General features: G+C 39.0%; 1 protein-coding gene across 4 annotated transcripts in view; it reads right to left on the reverse strand.

Annotated features, from left to right (window-relative positions):
- Positions 1-22500, reverse strand: part of LOC135216851 (uncharacterized) — a 259498-nt gene that overhangs the window by 64363 nt on the left and 172635 nt on the right. The window contains exon 3 of one of the 4 annotated variants that reach the window (XR_010314941.1): positions 20593-20691. The exons of the other annotated variants lie outside the window; for them this stretch is intronic. The gene's annotated coding sequence lies outside the window, so the exon portion shown is untranslated. The remainder of the gene's footprint in view (positions 1-20592; positions 20692-22500) is intronic. 4 annotated transcript variants of the gene reach the window in all.

Here is a 22500-nt window from a genome sequence, read left to right on the forward strand (position 1 = left end):
CATACTGAGACATTAATGCTGACACACATTTTGGGAAAATGCTGACAACACCATTGACGTCACAGGTGAAGCGTTCAAGATCAGCCTCTCATAGTGGCCTGCAAGATGACGCTCGTCAAAACCGACAGAGACTGAAATGAGACTGTTTGACAATTGCAAAAGAGGCCTTCAGTAAGATGAAACAACCGATATGAGGATTTTTACATTCTAGATACGGCTGATACCATAGACCAAACTCACGCTATCTGTAAGAACTGAAAACATTGAAACACCCAACGACGCAAAAACACAACCCCACCCCACCCGAAAATAGTAGGCATTATAAAGTTGTGCGCATTCTCAAGGTTTTCTACCGAAACCAATGTAACCATACTTACTACCTGCGAACGGCTACTCTAAGGAAACTACCAAACTATAATATTGACTGCAATAAAGTTATCTTAAGGAAGGTAACACCCGCTCTCTTCTCATCAGAATAGTGAAGCCAAAACAAAGCACCCGAATTTCTAACAAGTTTTCCTTAGATGCAGCCTTCCGCAAAAAAAAAGAAAAAAAGACGACTCCAATCTTTGGGTCCTTGAAATGTACTGATACCACCAGAACCTCATTCAAGGCTTTATACATTTTTTGCAGCATTCACTTGACGCTCCACCCGATTTATACATCTTTGGATATGAAGGGGATTTACATGTCTGCGAATTCTATAGAGTTCTTTGTCGCGAAAACTACCCATACAATCAAATGTTAGAAATAGGCAATTATTTGTTTGTTCAAGGACATAAATGAGTGTGCTTAAACAGAACAAAGAAAATACCATTCACGCTGCAACGTTTATTACAAGCACAGAGCGTCCCGGACAGCATAATAAATAATAGTGCGAATCATGCATTTTGTCAAAATGACACTCATTTGAACTAAAAAAAAAAAAAAAAAAAACCATCAGTCGACAAATTAAACGCTCATTTAGGTCTACTATCATAGCCTTGTTTGCGTGCGTGCGTGCGTTCTCTCTCTCTCTCTCTCTCTCTCTCTCTCTCTCTCTCTCTCTCTCCTCTCTTCATCCATCAGGCAAATAGGTTACCCAAGATGACTAGAGAGTCTGAACATGTATGGCTTAGAAACACGACGATTGCGAGGACAACTAATAGATACATTTTAAATACTGAAAAGCATAACAAAAGTAGACAGTAACCTATTTACGTTAAACGAAAACCAAACAAGAAATAAGGATGGAAACTAAAACTGAAGAGATACAACACATCCCATTGTGGGAACTTCTTTACATACAAAATGTGTGACACATGGAATAAACTGCCACCAGAAATTGTAAACAGCAACAGTGTGGAAGAGTTTAAAAGAAAGCTAGACAAAATCATTAGGACACTGTGAATGAACAGTAAAACCTGCTCCTAGAAATAAGTAAGCACACGATGTCTCCTGGGATGGACTAACAAGTCTTTGAGACATCCTAATCCCAATATATACCCTATATATATAATATATACTATATATATATAGATATAATATATATATATATATGTAATATACACACACATATATATAGGTCATATCACATTACCGTGATTCATATACATACATCGAGCTACAAATGTCCTTTAATATCTCATTCATTCTACCTCGGAATTAATATATTTTCATATATGCTTAACCGAAGGGGAATTTCATTAGGCGATAATAGAATTGTCGGCGCCCAGGCGCGAACCCAGGACACCATACATATCCAGGAACGTCAGTGAAGCTTTTACCGCGGTGGTAGAGTGGGTAAAAGCTTCACTGACGTTTCCTGGATTTGTATGGTGTCCTGGGTTCGTGCCTGGGCGCCGACAATTCTATTATCGTCTAATCAAATTCCCCTTTGGTTAAGCATATATGAAAAAAATATATCAATTCCGAAGGTAGAGTGAATTAGATATCAAAGGACATTTGTAGCTCGATGTATATGTATATGTAGTATGTATATATATATATATATATATATATATATATATATATATATATATATATATATATATATATATAATATACAAGGTGTCCATAAGTTCCAGTACCATTACAAACAATAAATAATTGAAATGGTACTGGGACTTATGGACACCCTGTGTGTATTGTATGTATGTGTGTGTGTGTATATGTATATATATATATATATATATATATATATATATACTATATATATATATATATATATATATATATAGATATATATATATATATATATATATATAATATATATTGTAGGTGTGTGCTCTCCAAGTTTTAACAGGAAAGTTATTTTTCCAAGTATCACGAGGAGGAGGCTGTGATAGTAGATCTAAATGAGCGTGAAATTTGTCTACTGATCGTTTTTTAGTTCAAATGACTGGCATTTTGTCAAATTGCATGATTCGCACAATTATTTATGATTTTGTCCGGGACATTGTGTGCGTGTAATACACGTAGCAGCGTGAGTGGTAGATTTCTGATGTTTGGTATTTTATTTTCTTTGTTGTGTTTACGCGAAAGAAGTAGACTCCACGCCCTCAGATTGCACACTTCCATTCAGCAGGAGAGCTTGTGATTCTCACTCGAGTGAAACGAGTCAGTCTTGCAAAGCTTTGTGCAGGTGTGACTGGTGTCTCCTACATCTGTTTGTTTTCTTCTACTTGCTAATCTTAATTTTTTTTTATTTGCTTAAACTCGTTTCAATATATTTTTTAAATACTCACCTACATATATACTGGAGTGTGGTTCCATTGTTTTTTTTAAGTATATACATCTCTGGTGGTTGTTGTAAGTTAATGGTTGAAACCACCGTTAGCAAGAGTGTGAACAGAGAGAACAACATTGCTGCAATTTTTGTCTTTTCCTTCATAAGTTGAACCTTGACGATATGTATGGGAAATTGGAGAAGTGTTACCTTAAATTAACAGACGCCAATTGTACATTAATAAATTAACGCTAGTTATTAATGGGGAAGCTACAACCATATTAATAAGATTTCTAAATATAATACATAAAATAGTTTGTGATTCTTTACCGCGAGTTACCCACACTGTAACTTGGTCGCAATGCTCATACTCGATTCCAATTCTGCTTCTCCCAAGAATCGAATAGCTTGTCAATCACTACCTTGAAGACCGTTTAGGTGAAAGATTCTCCAACAACCAATACTCACAATATTCCAAAATCTACGGTGAATATTAGATACATATTACCTATGAAACAATATACGCACTTGTAAGATGAATTACTAATCAATAGAAAAGGTCTAAAAACAATATCATAAATTTTACCTAAAGGCTACAAAACAAGTTAACCCATTTACGTTACAAAAACACGTTAACTCAAAGTTTTAAGTCAGGTCGAGACCCATTTGGGTAAGCAATGGCATCTAAAGGTTCTACAAATTAAGGCAAGAAAATAAAAAGGCCTTCCATATAAGCCCTCGGGAAGGAGGCCCTTATCAGACTACAGGTGGAGAGTACCTGAGCCCCCTTAATTGGTTAGACGACGTTTATCAAGCCGTAAATAATCATCAGGAGTGGTTAGGTGAATTAACTTGACGAAACGCCTTGCAAGGGAGAGGCAGGGACGACCCAGACGCCCACAGGCTTCGTCTCAACTATCTTGACACAAACAAGTTTGCACCGACAGCACCTTCAATAATTACCGTCGTCGTCGTCATCATCTCCTCGTGACGCCGAAAACCTCCGTGAAATCCCCCCACTCTCTCTTCCCTAAGCTTCCTCCTCCTCCTCCACAAGTTTCCTATTCATGACCTCACAAAACCAGTTCTGTCTTACGTTGTCTTTCACCTTCTCTTGCTGCTATTGACCCACCGCCTATTTGGACAGGAGTTTTTCTCAATAAACGCACACCGCGCCTGGGTTGCCTGTTGTTGTGCTGTGCTTGTATGTTTTCTTTTTATTCTCTCCATAATAAAGTGCTTCTCTTTCCTTTTCGCCCATCACATAATCAACATCATAAGCCTCTTGTCCAAATGTTCTCTCCTCTGTTCTTGATCTGGTTAAACTTCAGCTCCTCTAAGAAGTTTGGTCAACAAATACCTTTTACTCTGGTCTCCCCTTTATTGTATCCCAGGTCTCATCCGACATTCAAGGTTCTTATCTTGTTATTCCATAAACCTGAACTTCTTTTCCAGAAGTTTGATGCACAATTGTTAGAGCAGAATTCACTTGTCATCATCTTCTCAAATATGGTTTCTAGAACTGCAAATCTACTTCGGCATTCAATTCCAAAGCCTCTCACTGCTCACCTTTTAGAAGCTATACGGTAATGAAACTAGATCATTTGTTCACATTTTTGTTACCTTTTTTGCAATTTTAACTTTAGCGGGGCAATGACACGTTGGTAATCATGGCCGACATCTACTCTTCTGCCTTAGTTTCATGACTGTCATCGGTAGTTGTCCATCTGAGTGTATTTATGGATGATCTTTTGTTGGAAAAGAGTAACTCCAAAATTTCTAAAATTAATATTTCAATTATGATAAACAATATTATTGGACGCATTACACTTATAAATTTGCCAAGGCTATTTCTGACTTACTGGTGAAGAGGATGTGAATATCTACGCACACACAACTAAATAATATATCTTATATCTATATCTATATATCTATATCTATATATATATATATATATATATATATATATATATAAAAAGCTGATAACCAGGAGAGAGGATGATTCCAGAGAACAAAACGAAACTATGGTCACTGGTACGTTCATACTGATTTATGAGTGAACAACCCCGGCAGAAAACTTCCACAACATTAGTCTCATATCAACAGCGCACTGACCCCCCCCCCCCCCCCCCCGGCGCACACGCACGCACACACAACACGCTCCTTGATATTAACCGCCTATCAAACCTTTTCTATATCATCTAAGCCCAATTCCTACTCGTTCTTCCCCTAAGAGTTCCAGTTATAGACTGTTTTCGCCAATCCATCGTCACCATTTATTTCACATGACCAAACTCTCACCGCACTTGAATCTGTTCTTTGACCTCTGCTCATCATCTTACCCCTTTCTAGTATATTCACGATAATAATTCAGCATTTTACATTAAACAATTTACTGTCCGTAGTGATTATGCAAAACATACATTGAACATATCTGAGCAGTTTCAATCTTTTCTTTTGTTTGCCTTCACCATGAATACCTCACCTGAAGTAAAACCTTCGCCTATTCTTACCTATTCTGGGAGACCTCATCTTCCATTCTTCCAGAAACCGCTGCTTTCACTTCCAAATGCCTCAGTGAATCAGCTGCTGACATCAACCATCATAAGCCAACCTTCAGTGTTCCAATTTCTAGGTCTCCAACTTCCAACTGCCATAGCACCCTAACTCTTGTTCCCATTTACTTTCCACTTTCTCCTCCTGAAAATACTTTTAAACTCTTGTACTAGTCACCAATATGTCTTCACTATCCCCAATCGCCAGCGTATTACCCCACAACTGTGCACCCACATCTGAGGTCCTGGCAGAACTTCTCACAAGCACTCTCCATAATGGTACTAGAAGGCCAAAGAGGTCAAAACACGGCTTTCAAAAGTCCAGTGTTATACCAAAACGGTCTTTTTCCAGCGTACACATCCTAAAGTAATTTACATTAAACGTAAAGAATACACGTACACTTACTTTTGATACATAATCAAACCCAAAACGACAGAACCCGTGGTTGACCTGTCCAGTTGTCCCCTCTTCGTGACATACATTTCATGATGTAGCCAAAGAGCCTTCGGGCAAAATGGACGTTGCACAACACTGCAAGTCAAAGAACCTAAAATGACCATCATACTTAACATCCCCATTTACTCGGAATAACATCAAAAGCCGCTTTTGGCCGTTTTTTTTAACAGAACGAATGTGAAGCCCATCTCCGTCGAAAGGTGAACATTTGCGTCAGCGGACCAGGGAGGGAACAACATGAAACACAATAAAATAACATTTTAAACTTTGGCCATCACCAACACAAATAACATCAATGAATATATTATTCATTAACGGTGACCTCATTTTGAAAGCATAAAAAGAATACAGACCCGTTAGAAACGCCAACAGTTTCAACTAAGCACATCACTCAATACATTTCTACTCGACAGAAAAATCACAAGTTCACTTTTTTTCCATTTAACCAAATCAAAATAATTAAATATACAGTTCTAGTTTTCTTTCTACTTCAGTGCAACAAGTATCTGAATTTGGATCCATTAGAGTAAAAAAAACAAATAATTGTCGCTCGCGCTGCAGTGCTAAATGCATTATAAAAATCAGAAACCCATAAAATATTAAAAAATATCCCGGTAATACCATCTCTGTGAGTTTTTTCAAATATACACCATGTCACTTTTTTGTATTATTTTCCTCGACCTGTTCGCTACACAATTACGATCTTTCATCTGCAGATGATTATCATAACCTTTTACCGATTCAACTACAACTTTGCCGCAGTGACTCTGACATCAGTGCAAGTTATCTCTACTTTAAAAGATAAACGCCACTGGTGTGTGTAGCCAAGGCGCCAAAAGATCCCCGAGTATCGCACTGGGCTTCTTTCTCTGAAATAAGGGCAAGGAACGTCTTCTCTTCCTCACCAACTTAACCGTCAAAGACCCTTGGCCTCATCATTTCCCCTCCACTAAAGTCTTTTTGTGGTTACAAACAATTCCGTCATGAAAGACATTCAAGCAGAAAGAACTATCTTTTCAATAATGCGAACCTCTCAAAAACTTGAAACTTTTTTGCCTGAAAAAGTCAAGATGTGAAATTTCTACTACAAGTCCGAGTTGACAACGAATACTTGCGAATGTGAATTTTATAATAACAGAAATAAAATTCAGGCTGGCGACAAGTTCTGCAAAATTGAAGATATCGCAAAACACAGCCACCTTTTAACTATTGTGCTTAAAGGCGCATTTATCCGGCGCTCTACATTCTGATACGTCAAATGGAACTCTCCACAAGAAACAAGCCATTTCCTTCCTTTTCGCTGTCCTGGTTTCCTTCGAGCCTGGGCTACAAAGGAGCATTAGGGTGCGTGTCTCATCTGGGTTAAACCAAAATAGGGTTTCTCGAAATGCACTTGAAGCATTTACCTTTATCAGACTGTGTAAATAACAAAGACATTCAAAACAATTCCACTTACAAATTAGAAATCATCCTATCGAAGACTCGTCAAGAACACTGGAGTAAAAATGGTCCGAATAAAAAACAGTTCATTAAACTGAAGTCTGGATTCCTTTGACACCCTCCCTCCCTCCTTAGCTGCTTGGCGTCAGAAGGATCCCTTACTTCCGTATTAAAAAGAGTGGCAATGAATCATATTCGCGAACATGAATACCAGTTTTATTTATATTAAATCTTAGAACAAAATCAAATTCGCACAACAGCTATGCTTCATAAAAGTTGAAAATGCATATATATGCGATCAGGACGACCTCCGTAGGGCAGCTTCATGAAGGTACAACACGAGAAGCGAGTGACCGATGATCCTCGAAGGCCACGCTGGGAATAGAACAAAACAGAATTTAGGTGAAAGGCCAAGAGCCGGAACCTATGAGGTCATTCAGCGCTGAAAGGAAAACAAACCAGGAATTTAGGTGAAAGGCCAAGAGCCGGAACCTATGAGGTCATTCAGCGCTGAAAGGAAAAATGAGAGTAGAAAACTTTTCACGTGTAACAGGAAGAAAACTTCGCAGTTGCAGTAGTCAACGATTATTGCTAGGAAAGGGTCGATAGCAAGATGGCAGAAAGAACAAATGAACGGAGGTACAGTAAAAAGAATAAAAGGGTAGCAGCTAGCAGGATGTTGCAAAGAACCTTAGATAGTGCTTACAGTGCATAGTAAACGGCGCCGCATATATTGGAATTTCCGTTCTGCCCCAAACCTTGAATTCACCGTCACTGCCCGACTCCTGTCACGAAAAAAAGCCACAAAAAGCCACTGGCTCCACACAATTCAATCTCAGTGGCCGAAGTGACAAACGTCCACGATGAAAGGACAGCGTACAGTAACATTTATAAGGACTAAGAGAAATACACAAAGATGCCCAAAAGTAATATGGGACTTTTTTTTTATTTCTACAGGTGAACCTCTATCAATAGTGACTGATGCACTTCAACAATGGATAGAGAGAGAGAGAGAGAGAGAAGACCTACTGGAGATGGAGAGCGAGATAGAGAGAGAGAGAGAAGAGAGAGAGAGAGAGAGAGAGAGAGAGAGAGAACGTAGCAACACCGACAAACTGGTGGCCAAATGCCGCGAAGAAATAAACAAATATAATTATAGCGACTCATAATCGCTAACCAGACTTGACAACAAGAATCTCAAGAAAACTCATTAAGAGGTCGTCGTCTTTACATTGTGAAAAGGAACCTTTACACAAACATCAAGTTTCTATGAAATGGTATACTGACGAAAATATGTACAAGGACCTTTGTAAATGGTGTCACAGCTAAAACCAGCCTATCATAAATAACTATAAAGATGGATGAAATTCTTTTTAATTATAAGGAGTAATAGAAAAATGTTCAAGGAGTAACAAAAAGCGTTCGGAAAGGCAGACCTTTCTTAAATTCCCCAACTGATTATCCAAAACCAATTTCCGATTCTATTTAAAATGCGTAATCTGATAAACGTAAGAGGCTTACCCAATAACAATTTCGTCGAAAGAAGCAACTTAATCCTGAAGCCCAGCGATTTACATTAACAAGCACGATTTTTTCGCTTCACATGAACGCCCACAATATGTTCAAAAAGAGCCAACATGAAAAACAACGCAAATATTTATATACGAAAATACGAAAAGAAATGTGAATGACAATAGAGACTCCATGCTCTGTTCGCATAATACCCACACACGGAGGTAATTTCCTAAAGTACCCGCTAAAGGTCATGAGTCAACAAATGGCATCGGAAAAAGGAAGAGGCCCTTGGGAATTCCTTTTCAACAGGGCACCTAATGCAACTATTTTTAATGACGAAAATGCTCGAATGACATCCACCGGCAAAGCTCTCATCTGCTTTTCATGAAGTTCCCATGGAAAACTCGCAAAGGAGTAAAATGTGATCCCTTTGACTGCGAGCAAGATATTCTTACAGCTGTTTTTGTCCTTTCCCTTTTCATTACAACAACGGCCAGAATGTCAACTCGTTCAAAATAAAAACAGATGAAAATGTTATTTTTTAATAATATGTGCAACCCAAGTGGCGCTGCGAGACTGGCCTTACACAGACATAGACAGAGAGACAGATTGAACCGTTATGAGACATTCCAAGAGGATCTATTGTACCACTGAATGAAGAGTTGCAAAAAGAAAAAATATAAATAGCTTCGTAAAAACGTCACTTTAATTTCAACCTGTGATATCCTTCGTTATACTATTGTCACATTTAGACGTATGTGCTGCTACGTGCAGTCTACGTGCTGATTTTTGAGAAAACGTGGCCCTACACGTGCGTCGAACCTGCGTCTTTTTGAGCACGTTCCTTGGACGTAGCAGATTTGTGGAAGGATCAACAGATTCTACGTCCTCCCTACGTGTTAACTAGACGTAGGTAGAACGTAGGTCCATTTCAAGGCCAATATAGTACTACTGTATTGTCCTTGGTCCATTTATACCTGGCCACTGACGCAGGTCCAACTTACGGCCAGCACAGGTTATCCGTACGGCGCAGTAGGATGCACGTACGGGCCGTACAGTCAACCTGTGCTGGCCATAAGTTGACCCTAGGTCCTGCGCAAGTTCTGCGCACGTTTTTGGGCCTCCAGACCTCGTCTCATCGCCCGTGCAACACGTAGGTTCAACGTACGTCTGACGTGGACCACGTATACATATACATACACATATAGATCGACAGATAGATAGCTGGATATATGGTGGTGTGTGTGTGTATGCATTTACCAGCAGAACTAGCAAGCGTCTTACACCATAATTTTTAACGTTTCCAATGCAAGCCTCGGAGCCAAGTCTTCATTAAGAATATCCAATAATGAAGTAGCGTTATGTGAGTGGCCATTACATTGATTAGATTTCGGAAATATCTCAAGTATAATGACGACGACGACGACGACGACGCAAGTACGTAACTACATATGAAAACAAAGGATAAATATAACAAATTCAAGACACTCGTCTATTTGTAGGACACACCACATACAATAACTTTCTTCTGTCATTCGAACGACTTCCTGGGCGATGATCAATCGTCAAAAAGAAGCATAAAATGCATCATTTAAAGCACAGAATCTTCCAATTTTTCCCATTTACAATACAGCGTATGGTAACCCAGTCTTCACCAAATACCCAAAAACTAAGTAGAGCCACTAAAGCAGTAAATATTCATATAAAAGATAAATACTGGTAAACGTTAACAGAATGGTCGACATGAAAACCTACAACACATCAAAGAATACGAATTATCTAAAGGTAAATCTGTTGTCTAAAAATAAAATGTATATAAATTAATACGATATCTGAAAATGAAAATAATATCACATCAAAGCGGACGGTTTTTTAAAACTGCTATTTCATATTTCAAAACCAGACATGAGTCGGCGCCTCAAATGAAATATTCTTTGGAAAGAAAAAAAACACTAGCTCTCCCTTGCCTAGAACAATGATATAAACATTCTTTATGATTTAAAGCAAAAAATCTACTGTTCGTGATACAACACACTAGGTCTCGAAGCACTTGACCTGCCGCCGAAATCACAATTCTGTAGGTTTTACAGAGCCCTCACTCACTGACAGAGAGAGAGAGAGAGAGAGAGAGAGAGAGAGAGAGAGAGAGAGAGAGAGAGAGAGAGAGAGAGAGGACATTAGCCCAAGAGCAAACCTACCCAATTTCGAGGAAAATCGGATCAGAAAGTACGCGCGAGGATCCGTCAAAACACGTTCGGGAGAATGAGAATGGAGGAGAGGAGGATGAGGATGAGGATGAGGAGGAGGAGGAGGAGGAGGAGGAGGAGGACGGAAAAGGAAAAGGAAGAGGGAGAACCAGGGCGAAGAGGAAGAGGAGGGGGAGGGGAGGAAGCGAATAAAGGACGACATGAACTAACTCCACGACAAGTTAAACTCGCATAACCAGTACAAGAATAAACCTTCGCTAACAACACAAGCAAAGGCAAGCAACTAACAAACACTAAACGTATTTATCTTTCGTGGTTATTCTAATACAGTGTGGTCATCGCGTCCTACTCCTACAGCTCGAGACAGAGAAATGGGTCTCGGTAAGAAGTAACTGTCATTCTGAAAACAAGAACGTGCAGAGCAACTTATTGTTCTAGATACACAGCAAGACGCAACTGAAAAAAAATTGACAATATAACCGTCACTTCTGACACTCCACGCACACAGTAACACTAATGATCATCACGCATTGTCTCTGCTGACCTAAGCACTGAATTATATTCCTGATCACTCTATAGTGTATACTGCAGTGAGTTGTAGCCTGAGTGAAAAGCATGGATGGGGCTGGCAACTTCACCCCAAGACTTGACGAGAATGTGAAGGCTGAGAGTCCAAGAAACCTCGCTCCCTCTCTCTCTTCATTGTCAACTGACTTACAAGAATGATCATTTCATTGTTTTCACCATCATAGCTTTAAAAAAAATGATTCCACCATCACTACTTTAAAAACTAAGGCGCAAGAGCGAAAATCCTTCGTCTTCGAAGACCATCGTAACTCCTTTAATGTTCTAAACAAAGCGTAAATTCGCGTCGCCTCTTGCCCACGATATTCTACAACCATTCTAAATACACAACATAACTCTTGAGGAAAAGCTACTGAGGCTCAGATCTCTCTCTCTCTCTCATCTGAGAGAGTAAAAAAACAGGTTTGAAATTTGTCTTGTTTAATCTCCTAAAACCTATCGGGGAGGGGGACGCGGATACAATGAGACTATGCACGGATTGTCGTCAGAGAGAGAGAGAGAGAGAGAGAGAGAGAGAGAGAGAGAGAGAAATTTTATGAATAGCTTATGCCTGGTTTCACCCAGGTGGGATGAGGATTAGCTCGTCGAAAACCTCGCGTTTGGATGGTATACATTTTAAACTGAGCGACGACTAAGCCTAGTGCTTTATCTCCCCTTTTTCTGTCCCCTCCCTCGATGCCAACCACAACAGTCTACAACAACCAGGTATCTAATTTACTGTTTCGATCGATTAGTTCCTTTCTTTCTGTCTATCTGGAAATGCATTTACAGAATATACACTGACAAAGTTTCTATATACATAAATGTAATATGTTCATAATAAATACTAGAAAATTATTTTAATTATTTTTTTTACACCTGATGTAGAGACATTTTCAAAATGTCAGAATGTTACAAAATTAATCTGCTCTGTGTAACTTTCCTTTTACTCTACACTGCTATCTTGAGCATACCTAACAACACGTGAAATCGAGGGCAAAACAACATGCACAACACACAATACACATTCTACGCAAGAAGGGCTTAACCAGCCAGTTTCTTCGGTACTATTCGAAACCAAGGACATCCATATATTGAAATACTCACCTCTGTGTGTGAGTGTGGTATAAGTGCGTATGTGTATCTGTAAATATATATATATATATATATATATATATATATATATATATTATATATATATATATATATATACACACACACACACATATCTATGGATGTGTGTGCCACATGCACTTTGGAACACAACAATTTCCACTAAATTTGTAATGCATATGACTTACCATCTGGAAAAGAAAATTGTGGGGGTTAGATATCACTGGCCCCAAAGGTTTGGAGAGTGAGACACAGACAGAGAGATAAAGACGAATAGTGACACTCCCAATACCCTTTAAGTCCATGTTCAACCCTGATAGGAAGAGGGATGAGAAGGGGGGACACGTAAAAATAACAGAAAACGCCAGTTATTAGTGTCTAATCCATAGTTTTCGAGGTTGCTGAGATGAATAGACACACTCCTGATGTCTGAAGTCCAATCTTAGCCCTGATAGGAAGGGGATTGATGAGAAAGGGTGAAAAAGTAAAACATGACACATATTAGTCTAATCAATAGCTTTCGAGGTTGCTGGGATGAATACACACACTCCCGATGCCCTTCATGTCCAAGTTTATCAGTTGTCATTCAGTTTTCCAGGGCAGCGTTGGGTTGGTCAGCTAGTATATATACTGAATATGGCTTGTTGAATTTAGTAAAATGATAGAAATCGGTTCAAAACACGATAACTGGAAATTTATTATCATTCTTGACTTTTGAATTACGAAAAGTGCACACAATCATGACATTATATTACAGTAGTATAGACACTGCTCTGTACTCCGCTTATCATGATAAGCCTGGAATCGGAAAGGTCATTAAGCATTGAAACGGAAATTGTATGTAAAAAGGCTTGAAAGGTGTAACAAGATGAAAACCTCGCAGCTGCACTATGATGAGGGTGGAGAGTAAGATGGAAGAAAGAGGATATGGACGGAAGTACAGTAAAAGGAAAGACAGACGTTGCAGCTAGGGGCCGAAGGGACACTAAAAGAACCTTAAATACTGCCTACAGTGTACCGCATGAGGTATACTGACGGCACTAGCCCCCCCACCCCTACGCGGGGCATCGGACTTTATGTCGAGTGTTCGGAAACTTTTTATTCTAAGAGTCCTGACTCCCATCCAGCAAATTCGTTCATGTCTTTCAGTTGAGGTGCTCAGTGTTAAGTGAAATGGATTTCTGGAAAAACGATGAAGAACAGACGTCGAGACTTCTCCTTTTCTCCCCTCATTCTTTTTATCGTTTTCAACGATGTTTCTCTTCCTCCTCCTCCTCTCCGTCATTTATACCTACGACAATTCCGGTTCATTGTAACGAGAACAACAAAATGATGGAAAAGCACAGGAATTTTCATCCCAGTGAAAATATCCCGCTCTGAGCGCTCTGGGAGTGTTGAGATATTTTTCAAATCATTCCCCGAGGGAGGGAGGGAGGGAGGGATATGGCTAAGCCTCTACGAAGCAAATAACTAAAGGCAAGAGGAGCAGTGGCGTTCTTTTTCTTCTCCCTTTCTCTCCTCTCCGTCTTTAATGGCTAAGTGAAGGTGTAGGAGCGGTTTTTGATAAATGGAGGGGAATGTGTTTATGGATAAAATCTTTAGTGGGAGAAAAAAGGGGACTCAAGTTCTTGGGACTAGAAAATGAAAGAAGGAAAAAGTGGGGCGGTTGACGGGCGCCGTCGTTAAGGAAAACAAAAGCGGGTAGGCCGCGGGTCGTTTCCGAGCGATGAGCGTCAACATTCCCGCAAGTTATCGCTCCTCAGGCCTTCAACAGACAACGAACTCAAGCCTTATGAAACGTACAGCAGTAAGACACACTCAATCTACTTGGGAGACGACATCGTGAACGGCAACTTTTTCTTTAGTAAAGCAAGTAACCAAAAGCAAACGAAAATAAGAGAACTGGTAAATTGTCCACCGAAGGCAACAGAAGAGGGCCTCAAATTTTTTAAGAAGTTGGGAGATGTGGGGGAGGGGAGTGGCGGTGGGGGGGTGTTGTACCCTTCGCCTCTCTTCTCTTTCTCTCTTACTCTGCTAACTAATTAGACTAGAACTTCAAGAGGGCCTCCCCTTTCCCCCTCAATCCCTATCCCTAACGGAGCAATCCCCGAGTGCCAGCCAGGAATATGAAGTCATAAGTTGTTCAACGGGGCACCCACCGCCCCCCCCCCCCCCCTCCCCCCCCCCCCCCCCCCCCCTTCAAAAATAAGCCCCGTTGGAAAAAAAGAAAGGAAAAATCCATCCACGCGCCTAATCATTATTACCATCATCATACAGCTGGCACTCGGCGTTCGCTCACTGTCACAGACCGCCTCACTTTCCTCTCAAAAACATTCTGAAATACCGCCAACAATCCAAGATGGAAGAGCAAGCAGTCTACTTGGCCTCGAAATCGTCACAACGAGCATCTAAAGAAATCAATGTGCCCAACCTAGCATATGCCATGAAGAGATATCTAATCGTCAAAACATAACCCTATCAAAGCAAATGCAAGGAACTCACTGCACTTCACGGCCAGGGAAAAGACAGAAACGAAAGCTTTGTAACACACTATATTTTCCTTATATAGTATGAGACATAGCTGCATCCAAGTGATTTTCATCCTTTACCTTAACATCACCTGATACACACTAGCCCTTTGTTATCAAATCTATCACTCCCTCATACTCTAGGATAGAATCTGATTGTATCAATTCATCGATCCAACATGTCACTTCTTAATAAAAAGAGATCCAACATGTCAGTTCTTAATAAAAAATAGAAAAAAAAGGAGTACAGAAGCAGCGATGAGCACCAAAAGTAGCATTTGGGAGCGACGAATATCGCCTTTTCTCAGGAGCACAAAACCTCAACACCGACCATTTTCGCCTCTTTCCCAACTACGACTCTTTCTACTGTCAAATCGATTTTCACTCACATCTTTTTCTTATTGCTCCTTTCCGTCCTTTCCCAGGTCATTTTCCCTCTAAGCCATTTCGTCAGAGAGAGAGAGAGAGAGAGAGAGAGAGAGAGAGGAGAGAGAGCAACATTGGAGTTGTCTTCAACTTCCTTCGCTTTATCCCCCCCCCCCTCTTTTACCCTCTTTTGCTTCCTTCTATTTCTGACTTACGGAGTATCAAAGTCTGAAGCAGACAAACCGAACATCAAAGCACGGGGAGAACAACAATATGGCAGCAACCAGCCATAGGGGTCACAGGGAGCGGTGCAGAAGTGCAGAAACAGCACGGGGGAGGGGGAGGAGGATAGGGGGAGGAATAGAGGGGGGCGGAGGGAGGTTAAAGGAAGCCGAGAAAATAGACTGGGATATTTCAAATGCAAGCAGATGAATTAAAGATTGGAAATCATTTTTGTTCCGATGGTCAATATTGCATGTACACACACACACACTACATATTTTTCATGAATAACAATCAGCATAACTTATTATGCGGCTGCCAGCAGAGAGAAAAGCTCAAGCAAATCCATAAAGAAAAATGGAGAAAAGTGCAAAAGCACACAAAACATATAAACGGTTAGTACAAGACAACAAGTATAAATAACAAGTAAATATCGGACAGCTATGACGTAACTCAAAGACAGCGAAACCAAATAAGTAAAGAGAGAGAGAGAAACAAGAAAAAGAAAAAGTAGCGACTGGAAAAGCGGAGCCGATCGAGATGAAAGGGAAATGAAAAGGGCTGAAGCCGCCAAAAAGGGGTGAGGAGAGAACTAGTAAAAGTTAAATAACGAAATAAAACTTGGAAAATGGAGCAGGAAACTCCATTTCGACCTGGAGAGAGAGAGAGAGAGAGAGAGAGAGAGAGAGAGAGAGAGAGAGAGAGAGAGAGCCTTTCTTCCGGTAACAGCTTCACTGGAGGGTGAGGGTGAGGAACTCAGAGGGTTGAACAGAGAGAGAGAGAGAGAGAGAGAGAGCCTTTGGGTTCGAGCGCAAACTGCAGAGTCTCCCGAAGCACAAACAGCAGCAGCAGCAGCAACATCAAGAGTGACAACTGCGATTACTAACATCCAGGAGAGAGAACAAGTCCAGAGGGAAATTTCCCTCAAAATCTACACAGCTACCTACGAATAGGACAGCAGAAGCGATCACGCTGCAGGCACTCTCATATTTTGGGGCTTCTTCTTCTTCTTCTCCTCTTGTCTCTATCTCAATAGGATTGAATCACTGGCGATTCCTTTGATCCTTGATCCCGCCCTGACCTCTTCCCTTGGTCTCTTTTCCGCTGCCATGTGGTTCTCTCTCTCTCTCTCTCTCTCTCTCTCTCTCTCTCTCTCTCTCTCTAGAAACATTTAAAATACTGAAAAGCATAACAAAAGTAGCCAGTAACCTATTTACGTTAACCAAAAACCAGACAAGAAATCATGGATAGAAACTAGAACTGAAGAGATACAACACATCCCATTGTGAGAACTTCTTTACATACAAGATATCTGACACATGGAATAAACTGCCACCAGAAGTTGTAAACAGCAACAGTGTGGAAGAGTTTAAAAGACAGCTACACAAAATCATTAGGACACTGTGAATGAACAGTAAAACCTGCTCCTACAGATACCAAGTGAGCACACGATGTCTCCTCGGATGGACTAACAAATCTTTGAGACATCCTAATCCTTGTAACTATCTCTCTCTCTCTCTCTCTCTCCATCGTTACAGTGTTGTTCGTCGTATTCAACATTTGACCCCTATCACGAATCCTCTCTCCATATTTCCCTTTTTTTGGAAGCCAATCAGCACCGAATTGCCGTTTCAGTGAGTTTCGTTTTCTTTACGACAAACTTTGGTATTCTTTTTCTGCCTTCGTTTCCCGACTCTTATAACCTTCCGTCTTCTTCGAGCATAAACGTCAGTTACATATTATATTGTGGCAGCTACTGCAACTCTTCCTTCCCGCACTTAATTTTCTTTGAGCCAAAGGCTGCCTTCAGACTTTTAGCCGTCAGGATTATTGATATTACAACCTAAAATTATTAAACCATAAGATAAAACCTCGATTATACAGACATACATATACATAAATTTAATATATATATATATATATATATATATATATATATATATATTATGTGGCTCTGTGGGTGCAAGTGTACCTATGGGTGAAGCGACTTTATACATCAATAACATATATATATATATATATATATATATATTAATATTATATATATATATATATGTGTGTGGTGTGTGTGTGTGTGTGTGTGTATGTGTATATGTATATGTATGGTATATATATATATATATATATATATATATATGTATATATATATATATATATTATATGATATATATGTGTGTGTGTTGTGTGTGTGTGTGTGTGTGTAATGTATATATCATGTTATATATATATTATATATATAATATATATGGTATAAATATGTTGTATATATATTATATTATATAATATATTATATGATATATATAATTAATGCTATATATAATATATGTATATATATATATATTATTGTGTGTGTGTGGTGTATATATATATATATATATATATATATATATAGTTTATATATTATAGTATTATATTATATGTATATATTATATATATATATGTTATTATATATATGATATATATATATTATATATATAGATATATATATATATATATATATATATATATATATAATATATTTTATGTGGCTCTGTGGGTGCAAGTGTACCTATGGTGAAGCGACTTTATACATCAATAATAAGATCAAGAATTGACTACAGCAGTAGCATGTTGCTGCCACTTAGGAAGAGCTACATTGGTATCCTAGAAATCATCCAGAACAAGGCAGCAAGAAGTACAATAGCGGCACCTAAAAGTGTCGGGCAAGAAATATTGAGGAATGAGGCAGGTCTGCATCCAATACATCACAAAATAGCAAGAAAAGCAATCATCCAGTTGTATAGGTCCATCATGACGGATGACGATGGATTAACAAGAGATACTCTACTTCACAGGTATCCTAAAAGATTATAGAATGGTTGGGTTACTGCAACAAGATAATAGAGGATTCTAGCATGAAAGAATACCTAGACGTAACCAAGATAGATGTAAAAGGCATCTCCCCCATGGAGCATAACAGAGACTGAGATATTGCTATCAGCTTTAAAAAGGAAAAAGGAAGAGATGAATCCTGCATTGGTGAAGAATGACTATTTTCAAAGGCTGGACAGTATTCAGGGGGAACGGCTACATTATTATACAGATGGGTCACTTCCGGAAGATGGTAGAGAAGGAAGCGGGGGAACTGTATCAGAATGGAGAGGAGGTGTACTCTCTGTCATTACGATCACCAGATGGATGCTCCATATTACAGTCAGACCTGTTAGGTATTACAGCTGCCCTGAGTATCATAAATAGGAATAAGGACAATGCCATAATAGCAACAGATAGCCTGAGTGCCCTGCAATCACTAACACCAAGAAAAGCTGAATCAAATATCATAGTGAGAAGAGCTACAGACCTGCTATCACAGATAAGACGACCAAGCAGAATGGTTGCATTCATATGGGTGCCTTCACACATTGGAATCAAAGGCAATGAGAGCTGACGAGCTTGCTAAAGAAGGCGCAAGGAAGGAGAGAGTGGATTATAAACTGACACTATCCCTGAGTATGTTGAAGGACTCGGTTGGTATGGAAATAATGCGAAGATACAATGAGAGAATAGAGATGCTTAAAGAAACGCTCATCAATAAGAAAACACCTTGAAATTACTGATGGAAAATCACCCGACTACAAACTTTGTGGACTGGAGAGCAGAAGAGACCAAACAACATATAGCAGACTAAGGATGCAGAGCCGATACCTTTGGGAGGTACTGCAGCTGTCAGTCCATCAGAAACATGCTGCAGACTATGTGGCGAGTTAAGGAAGCACACTCTAAGTCATTATCTCGTGGAGTGTGAAGAGATTACTCATCACAGGCCACTGGGACTGAGTGAAGTTGACCTACTCAAGCATTTTCTACAACTTGGTCTGCTGAAAAGGGTTATCAACACACTTCCAAAATTTGCTTATTGCAGATAGTTAATGTACTTGTATATACTGTATCATGTTGCGCGTAAATTAAATTGTAGTATGTCTTATTCGGCAGCTACCTAGTATCATAAACAAAAAACTTTTGTATTTCTACTTTTTACAACATTTTCATAAAACCTTATGTGTTGACCTCATCTTAACGCAATTCTTTCTGTGAAATAATTATTTGCATATTGTGCAGTAACTAAATTGCAGTACATCTTATTCTGCAGTTACCTGTTATCATTAAAATTGTTATGGTTTAATTTTTTTTATAAGGTTTATAAAAAATTTTATATGCTGACCTCATCTAAATGTAACTCATTCCGTTAAACAATTATATTTGCAAATTGAGCATAAACTACATCGTAGTACATCCTATTTTGGAGCTTCCTGTTAGCATCATTAAAACTGTTGTATATCTAATTTTTCTTATAATATTTATATAAAATCTGATGTGTTGACGTCATCTGAACGTCATTCATACTGTCAAGTAATTATTTCAAGTTCTAACTTGTTATAAAGTAAGACATTCCTCATTATTTACTCTAAAGTACATATACCACATGTTATTCCGTAGCAATTGTGTACCTCAACAGAAACCTGATAAAATGTAGTATATCTTGTAATGCAGGCATTCAAATAATTTTTTTTTATTGAACAGCATATATAAAAGTTCCACATTTTATAATACTTAAGACAAATTATACAGTGCAATCACTTAATGGGTAATTCCTACTTAACATATTGTAATTTCCCAATATAGTTATCTTTAAGTATTTAAATTTTGTAATACTACCCGAGTACCATATCAGCCCTGATGAATGACGTTTGTCTAGTAATCAATAGGGTGGAAAAGGTATGTATAATACCACAGCCAATGCCATTCATTCAAGAGGGCTTTCCCCTATACGCATACCGCGTCCGGGTTGCCTCTTGTGCTGTGCTTTGTAAGCTATTTTTTTTTTTTTTTTTTTTTTTTGCACAATAAACTGTTTTCTCTCTCTTGAAATGGCACTCACGAAGGTTTAACAGCTCATGCTTCAATACACGAAATTCCTCCTACATTCGCAACTGATTTTCTTGAACGTGTGCTGCCGCCGCCTACTTCAGCGTGGTCGCTGAAAGTAATAAAGCAATAATGAAGCAATTCTTCCAGGTAACGCTATTTTCTTGCGGCAATTCTTAATAAACTTTGAGTTATATAATGCCTGAGTTACTTAACATTCTTGAATACCACTTTAAATAAAGATGTTTTCAGCAAAATATATAGAAATAAAATCCTAATACAAAAACAGGGAGTGACTAGGTAATGACCCCCTGACACACACACACACAATATATATATATATATATTATATATATATATATATATATATATATATATATATATATATATATATTATATAAAATACCACAAAGTGAATATTACACGATCCTAAAAAACACACATTGTATATGGGCACATCCGGCCTTCGTGCCACCGAGATGGACATAGTACTATCTGTCAATCATTACACTGTAGCCCTAAAGCCACCATTGGTAAAACGATCTGCCTGAAATCTAGAAACAATTGGGAACGCAGTACTGAAGCTTATTGGGCTCTTAATATTCCAGATCCCAAGAAGAAGTTGAATGAAATACTGATAGCTATATCAGTATGTCGCTAGAAAGGTCATGAAATTCTACACAAATGACCAGCCATGGTCAGATGATACATGTAAACGAGCTTTCCATGACAAACAGACCTGATTCAGCATATGTAGACGAAACCGTTCACAGGAAAATGACTCCATTTTTGCCGTGACATTCGCCTTGCTGCGAATAAAATTCACCGCATAGCATTACTCGGCCTCTTGCCCCTCTCTTGGGTCCAGGCTCGTCTTCCATCCCTCCACTACTAACACAAGATGGTAGGTTGGTTACTGACCCTGAGGAAAAAGCTGAACAGTTTCATCGTGCTTTGTAGATAAGCAATCAGCTGAGGATCTCTCTCTCCCTGATACTTGTCATCCTTAACACGTTCTTATGATATTTGCAATTCGCTCTAAGAATGTTAAGAAAATTTTGAATAACCTTAATAGTTAGGCTGGAGAAGATCCTGATGGTTTCTTTCTTTTGTTTTGAAAAAAGATTTCTGGTGTGATCTCCCCCAAGATTAGTAGATGCTATAGCTTTTTATGTCGACGGAATATCTTTGCGGATGAACTCAAGCTTAGTAATACAGTGCTTGTTTTGAGAATGGCATATCTGCAGACTGCAGTAACTACAAACCAATCTCTATTCTCCAAGTACTCTCCAAAAGTTGCTGAAAAAAAAACTTATTTTAAGCAAGTATATAAGTTAGTGGAAGCGAAAGGACTTGGCTAATAGTCAATATTCATATAGGAAGCAGTTAGGTAGCTGCGATGCTCTTTCCGAGTTCACATGCAATTTGCAAGAGAACCTTGATTAGGGTTTTGAGTGTGGAGTCATTCTAAGAGGTTTTAGTGCTGCTTGCGATTTAAACCTCAGAATCTTTGAGTGAGTGGATATGTTTTAGGTTTACTCTTAAGATTTCCTCACAGGTAAGCAGGAGCCAGTTGCTGTTGATGGTATCGTCCGCGAACCAACAAGGGCTATTGTGTCTGGGGTCCCAAAGGGTAGGGTCTTGGTCCACTGTTATTTTCAATGTATCAACGTGATATGGTTTTTGGTCTGAAAAATATCATCGTTCAGTATTCCAATAATGTAACCCTTGTGGGTGTAGCAAAGCATTAGTCTGAATCGTGATATGGAGTGGATTAATGAATGGTGGAGTTGGTCGGATATCAGGATGAACTCCGGTTAAACGATAAAGCAGTTGATTAGCGAATCTTGTACATTCCACATTCACAACTGACCAATGATCTTTTCCTGCCGAGAGCAACCAGATTTGCTGAACAACAGCA

Source organism: Macrobrachium nipponense, chromosome 6 (genome assembly GCF_015104395.2).
Source record: "Macrobrachium nipponense isolate FS-2020 chromosome 6, ASM1510439v2, whole genome shotgun sequence".
Classification (NCBI taxonomy): Eukaryota; Metazoa; Arthropoda; class Malacostraca; order Decapoda; family Palaemonidae; genus Macrobrachium; species Macrobrachium nipponense.